This window comes from Strix aluco, chromosome 2, assembly GCF_031877795.1.
Source record: "Strix aluco isolate bStrAlu1 chromosome 2, bStrAlu1.hap1, whole genome shotgun sequence".
NCBI classification, from domain to species: domain Eukaryota; kingdom Metazoa; phylum Chordata; class Aves; order Strigiformes; family Strigidae; genus Strix; species Strix aluco.
This window is the reverse complement of record NC_133932.1, coordinates 133,905,320-133,912,683: the sequence shown is the minus strand read 5'-3', so window position 1 is coordinate 133,912,683 and position 7,364 is coordinate 133,905,320.

The following is a 7,364-nucleotide window of genomic DNA, read 5'->3' as shown; positions in this document are numbered from 1 at the left end:
CCACAGCCGAGCCCCCCCCTCCCCGTCGCCGCTTCCCCAACCCCCCGCGCACCGGGACCGGGGTGGGGACGGGGGGTGACGGTGCCTCGTGTGCCCTCACTGCGCCCCCCGCCACCCCGCACCAAAGCCCGGCGCTCTCGGGGGACACGGCGCGTCGAGGGCCAGACCCCTCCATCCCGCCCCGGCGCCATCCGCACCCCAGGCAGCGCCCAGAGGGGCCGGGCCCGGGGCTTCCCCGCTCCCTCGGGCCCCTCACGGGGGGTGCAGCGGAGCCGCTCCCTGGCTGGGCAGGGCAGCAGACGCCGGGGGGGACACGGAGAGGGCGGGGCGGGACCGGCATCCCCGGGAGCAGCGGCTGCAGCTCGGGGCGCCACGGGGCTTCGTTTTGGGCAGACGGGAGCCCCGCCCCCGAGCTGCACCGGGCCCCGCGGGAAAGGCTCTGCCCACCCGCCCCCCGCTGCGGAGCCGCCCTGGGCTCGGCCGGGAGAGAGGGGACGGGCCTCGGGCTGGGCGGGAGCGCGGCTGGAGGGCCGGGCTCGGATTGGCCAGGGCAGCTGTCCATCGCGTGGGACGGCCCGGGGGTGGGCGGGGGCTGCGCACCGGTCGCCGCGGTCGAGGAAGCGCCTGTGCGCGCCCCGGTCGGGTGGCGCTTGTGAGTGCTGCGTTGGGACCGGCACGGAGCTGCTTTTCCGCTCCGCCGACGGATCGCGCCGTTTTGTCCCTCCTGTGTGTTACCGGGGGCGGGAGGTGAGCGACCGGCTGCGTGGGGACTGGCCAGCGGCCGGGTTCAAACCCCGCCAGGCCTTTGGGCTGAGAAGGGGACAGATCGGGGCCTCCCGGCGATCCCTTGGCCCCTGAAGGTTTGATCACCGCGGTTGCCGTGCGGAGTGCCCGTGCTGCGGCTCCCCCCGTGCGAGCTGGGGGAAGATTCCGGTGTTGCTGTTCGGTGGGAGGCGGATCGATGGCGATGCAGGCGTCGGCCCGGGGGCTGTTTACGGCTGCGTTGAAGAATTCCGGGCATTTCGAATATCCCTGGACTGTTGGCGTTACCTGTTGCCGTCTTACTGCTGGGAGCCAGCCCGTGGCTCAGGCTTGGTTGGGGGTGAAGCAGCTATTGGAGAGAATCCCCCGGAGATCGGCCCCAGGGCTGGAGAATTCCGAGTGGCTGGGGGCGTGGGGTCGCCCGGGCAAGTGCCTGGAACCGTGGGCACCTGCGGTGCATTGGAACTTCGCTCCCTTATTCCTCCCTTATTGGAGCTTTGGGGTTTGTTTGGAGAAAGTGTAATTGCAGAGGGGCCCAGGTCACTGCAACATGCTGGAGCCTCGCCCACACCTAGTGGGTGCTGCTAAGGCCTGTCCAGTGCCCTCCAAGGAGGGAGAAGGGCTCTGGGGCTGGGAACAACCGCCCAGACACCGCGGCCCCTCCCAAGTCCTCAACAGAAGCTGCAGCCGCTCCAAGGCTGAGGGCAGGCGCTGCCCCTGAAGCAGGGGCCCAGCCCACGCTGGTGTCGGGTGCTCCCAGACAGAAGAAGAAACACCCAGAAAATCCCCTGGCAGTGTACGGGGTGAGGAAGAAGCAGGGCCAACGCCAGAAGAGGAGGAGGAGGCGGCAGAGCCAGGGACAGTCACCCCATCGTTACCCCTGAGTGACCTGCCAGAGAGGCGGAAGGATTTCAGCATTCCCCCAGGTGAGCACCTCGTTCCCCAGATGCTCCAGTGCTGGGATCGCAGGGCCAGGAGTGTGGAATGAGAGGGGAGGGAGGCCAGGCAGCTGGGAGCCCTGTCTAGGGAAGGGGCATCGACAAGGCAATTGGGAAAAGGACACAAAATCTCAGTCTCCAGAGGCGTCTCCTGTCAAGGGTGAGGGAGAGGCATCCCTTGAAGGGAGATGTTAGATGTCATCCTGATGCCTGTGAGCTGCTGGCTGCCAGCAGTTGGTGCACGTTGCTGTGAGGGGCCTTGGACAGGATTGTGCCCAAGGACATCATTTTTGTAACTCTGACATGTCCATCCCGGGGAGGGCAGAGAAACCAGCAGACACCTGTGGCAGTCAAAGATAAGAAAGCTGAGAAACTTCACAGACAGAGCAATGAGCCAAGACGAGGCCTTATATGAAAAACTCAGAGTTCATGGAAAGCGGGGAGGTCCCGACAGATTGGAAATAGGCCAATGTGACGCCCATCTATAAGAAGGGTCGGAAGGATGATCCAGGAAATTACAGGCCTGTCAGCTTGACTTCGGTGCCCGGGAAGCTGATGGAGCAGCTCATCCTGAGTACCATCACACAACACGTTCAGGACAACCAGGGGATCAGGCCCAGTCAGCATGGGTTTATAAAAGGCAGGTCCTGCTTGACAAACCTGATCTCCTTCTATGACAGGGCAACCCACTTATTGGATGAGGGAAAGGCTGTGGATGTTGTTTACCTTGACTTCAGTAAGGCCTTTGACACCGTTTCCCACAGCATTCTCCTGGCAAAACTGGCTGCTCACGGCTTGGATGGGCACACGCTTTGCTGGGTAAAAAACTGTCTGGATGGCCGGGCACAAAGAGTGGTGGGGAACGGAGTTAAATCCGACTGGCGGCCGGTCACGAGTGGTGTCCCCCAGGGCTGAGTTTTGGGGCCGCTCCTGTTTAACATCTTTACTGATGATCTCGACGAGGAGATCGAGTGCACCGTCAGTCAGTTTGCAGATGACACCGAGTTGGGTGGGAGTGTTGATCTGCTCAAGGGTAGGGAGGCTCTGCAGAGAGATCTGGACAGGCTGGAGTGATGGGCTGAGGCCAACTGGAGGAGTTTCACTAAGGCCAAATGCTGGGTGCTGCACTTGGGCCACAACAACCCCCAGCAGCGCTACAGGCTTGGGGAGGAGTGACTGGAGAGCTGCCAGTCAGAGAGGGACCTGGGGGGGGGGGATTGATTGATAATGAGCCAGCAGTGTGCCCAGGTGGCCAAGAAGGCCAATGGCATCCTGGCTTGTATCAGCAATAGCGTGGCCAGCAGGGACAGGGAAGGGATCTTACCCCTGTACTCAGCACTGGTGAGGCCGCCCCTCGATTACTGTGTTCAGTTTTGGGCCCCTCACTCCAAAAAGGCCATTGAATGACTCGAGCGTGTCCAGAGAAGGGCAACGGAGCTGGTGCAGGGTCTGGAGCACAGGTGTGATGGGGAGCGGCTGAGGGAACTGGGGGGGTTTAGTCTGGAGAAGAGGAGGCTGAGGGGAGACCTCATGGTCCTCTACAGCTCCCTGAGAGGAGGGTGCAGAGAGGGGGGATGAGTCTCTTGAGCCAAGGAACCAGCGCCAGGACAAGAGGGAATGGCCTCAAGCTGCGCCAGGGCAGGGTCAGACTGGCTCTTAGGAAGGATTTCTTTGCAGAAGGGGCTGTTGGGCATTGGAATGGGCTGCCCAGGGCAGGGGGGGAGTCCCCATCCCTGGAGGGGTTGAAGAGTCGGGTCGACATAGCACTTAGGGATATGGTGTAGTTGGGAACTGTCAGTGCTAGGTTAACGGTTGGACTAGATGATCTTCAAGGTCCTTTCCAACCCAGATGTTTCTGTGATTCTGTGAAAGGACACTAAGAGACACCTCTTCAACAGCCAGTAGGGACCACCGCAGACCACCTAAAACCCCCATGAAAGCCCCTCAGACCCTTCCACAGATTTTAGGATGCTTGCGTAACTTATTGACACAGGCATTAGATCCTCTGGAAATAGGTGTGTACTTCTCGGAAATTACAGGAATATTCCTTTCTTTTATTGCCTATAATAAATGTGCTTTTGTCTTTGGGCATGGCCGTTGGGTGGAATGATCGCTCGTGCACCCAGCGCTGCAGCACAGACTGCCTGCCTTCTAAAACTTCCAGCTAAGCCTTAGAGGGTGCTGCTTCTGAGACCGAATTTACGGTAACATTTGGCGACCCAGGTGGTACACTGCTGCTGAATCTCGACGGATCCGTGGGATCACAGGACCTGCAGCCGGCACCGAGGGATTCTCAGGGAGAGCCTCTGATCCCTGGGCCGAAGAGCTCGGAGCAAATCCCCTGGTAAGATGAAAGGCATTCTGTCAGGATTTCCGGTTGCCTGCTGTCAGATGTGGCGAAAGCCTTGCCAGGTTGGGCCAGAAGGGTACCGAGGGGTTCGAGTCCCTCCTGGACAAGGTCTGGTCTGAAATACTGTGGGTTTGAGTGTCACCCGGTCTGAAATACTGTGGGTTTGAGTCCCATGAGGTCTGAAACTGGAACAGGGGTTTCAGTCCCCCTCTGGGAGAATTGTGGGTTCGGGTCCCACCCATTGGTCTTGGTAATTTTGAATTCTGTGCTTTGTGTACTGGATTAGGGTTTTTGGATTCCGTGCTCTGTTTACTGGATCACGGTTTCTGACTTTGTGCATTGGATTAGGGCTTGTGGCTTTGTATATTAATAAGATTTAGTCAGGAGCTCTTTGCTTTCAAGAGGAAAATCTAGAAACAGAGAAACACAATACACCCGGATGGTTTTACCTCAGGGCCTTAAGAACAGCCCGACGATGTTTGGAAATCAACTGGCAAAAGAGTTGGAAATTTGGAGAAAAGAAAATCACCAGGGAACTGTGTTACAGGATGTGGGTGACATTTGGATTGCAGCAGAGACTGGGGAACAATGTCTTGCCCGGACCATAAGCCTTTTTGAATTTCCTCATGGAAGGAAAGGGCTGAAACAAATGAATTTCTGGCAGTTATTGAGACTAAACTGTGATGTGTTTCAAAGCTTTGCTTGTGTTTTGCTTCATTTGTTTCTCAAGGACTCCTGAGCCTCAACTGTTTCCTGAGGTCCCTTTGTCTGTTCAGGTAAGATTGAAACGCTCGTCAGGCTCCCAATGGAAATCCCTGGGAGCAGACTCGAGGCCTTCAGTGGGCACCTGGGCAACTCCTAGAATGGGCAAACTAAGATGAGGGGGGGCTCGAACACAGAGACACAGAGACCCTATTGTAGCTCCCTACATGATTCTGCTGATTTCGGATGGAGGCACCTGGACTTTACTTCACAGCGCACGCTCTGGACAGGGTCAGCTAGCGAACGCTGGAAGAAGACTGCTTACTTCTTCCCTCGACCACCAAAGACCCTCACCCTATTTTCACTACGCACGTAGGAAATCTAATGAATATCTATGATGTGCGTGTCTGTAAACCGATGTCCCTTACTAATTCTTGGGCGCCCTTCTGGTGGAGAATCCCCAGGGCGACGCCAGCGCTGCTAATAAAGAATATCTGCTTAAGAGTTCTATTGGATTCTGACTGTTGAGTGAAGTTGTTTGAGGTGAAAAGAGCCAATGAGCTGAGCTGTCCAGTCACCCTGTTACTGCAGTTGGTGCCCCACAGCCCCCGGGCTCTGGAGGGGGTCAGGAGACAGGGTGCAGGCAGGCACAGTCCCTGCCTGCTCTGGCAGGAGCAGCTCTGGGCCAAGCAAACATCCCCGTCGTGGTGCTTATGGACGCGGGGCCGGACAGAGGGGACAAAGCCCGGGGGAGCTCAGAGCCAGGAACTAGGGGAGACCTGGCAGAGGAGGGGGGGTCAGCAAGGGACCCAAAGGGGAGGTTTGGCAAAGGGACAGGGGAGAAGGCACATCAAGGGCTGGGTGGAAGAACCACGGCACCAGGGGTGGAGAAAAGATCATTTAATTTTTTACGATATCAGGTGGGGTCACCCCAGGGAGGTTCCCAGCCCTACACCCCCCACCATCTGCTGTCTCCGGGGTGCCCGTTGCTCCTGCCAGCTGCGGCCGGGCTGGATGGCCACAGGGCCGGGCTTGGCTCCAGCCCAGCTGGGGCTCGGCCCCGCCGTGTCCATGGCTCTGCGCAATCTGTCCTGGCCCAGCCTCCCCGTGGCCTTCGCCCAAGCTGGCCGGGGGTCCCGCTGTGTCCACACGCCAGGAGCAGGGTGGTGAGGAGGGGGGATGCTCGGGGCCTCTGCCATCCTGTCCCATCCCAGCCCCCCAACATCAGCACTTCAGGGGCACCGGGACAGTGGGTCCAGCTCCTGCCCCCGGTGCAGGCAGGCTGCAGGCAGCAGTGCTGGTGGGGGGCCAGACACCTCTGCCCCCTCCTTGCTGCCATGCGCTCCAGGCGTGAACCCTCTGGGACATTGAGCAACCCCCTTCTGCCGACGTATGGAGAATCTCACTGGGGATGTGCTGCAACGTGGGGTCCCACGGGGGGCCTGGGGACCAAGGAGCGAGCTGGTGCCCAGCCATGGGGGTCCCCAGAAACATCCCCTTCTCCTGAGCTCTCCCTGAGCCAGGCAGGGACAGGGACGGGGACAGGCACGAGGACCTGGCACCACAATGTGAAACTCCTGTGGCAGTGGCACGGAGCCATTGCTGCCCGCGGGGCACTGCGGATGGGGCCGCCAGCCCCCCACTGCCCCCGTCCTGGGGCAGAGGCCACGGCTGGGGCAATGGCCAGCACTGCCCATCCCTGGTGTCCCTGCGGCATGTGGCAATCGGGGTAAATTGTTCTATTTAGGGAAAGGCCACAGGGTCCCTCATCCCTTTTGCAACCCTTGGTGGTGGCAGCTCTCCCACTGTCCCCACACGTCCCAGCCAGGTGCCCACACTGCCGCCTGCTCTCTCCCCTCAGACATGTCCCCCCTGCGCCTCTTGTCCCTTCCTGTGTGTCTCCAGGATTTCCAAGTGTCCTGCCATGGGGACAAGTGCTGTACTGAGGTGTGCAGACACTGCTGGCCCCATGATCTTGAGGTACCTGGGGCCACCCTGGAGCTTCGTGGAGGTGCAGGGACATCATAGTGTCCCCCCAGAGGGGGCTGCATCCTCCCAGGGGCTGGAGCTTCACCATGGGGCTCATGGAGGACATGTTGGTCTGCAGCCACTTGTGACAGCCATCAACCTCTGCTGGGAGATGTCCTTCCCCCTGGGAATATAGGGGCAGGAGTAACCCCAGCCAGGCCCTGGGAGGGGGCTCGGTGCCACAACTCCCCAGGATGAAGATGTTCCCCATGAAGATGCTCGGGGGGCTGGAGCACCCCGCTGTGAGGACAGGCTGAGAGAGTTGGGGGAGTTCAGCTGGAGAAGAGAAGGCTCCGGGGAGACCTTAGAGCGGCCTCCCAGGACTGAAAGGGGCTACAGGAAAGGGGGGAGGGACTCTTGATCAGGGGGTGTAGGGATAGGATGGGGGGGAACAGTTTTAAACTGAAGGAGTGTAGATTTAGGTTAGATCTAAGGAAGAAATTCTTCCCTGTGAGGGTGGTGAGGCCCTGGAACAGGTTGCCCAGAGAAGCTGTGGCTGCCCCCTCCCTGGAAGGGTTCAAGGCCAGGTTGGACGGGGCTTTGGGCAACCTGGCTAGTGGAAGGTGTCCCTGCCCGTGGCAGGG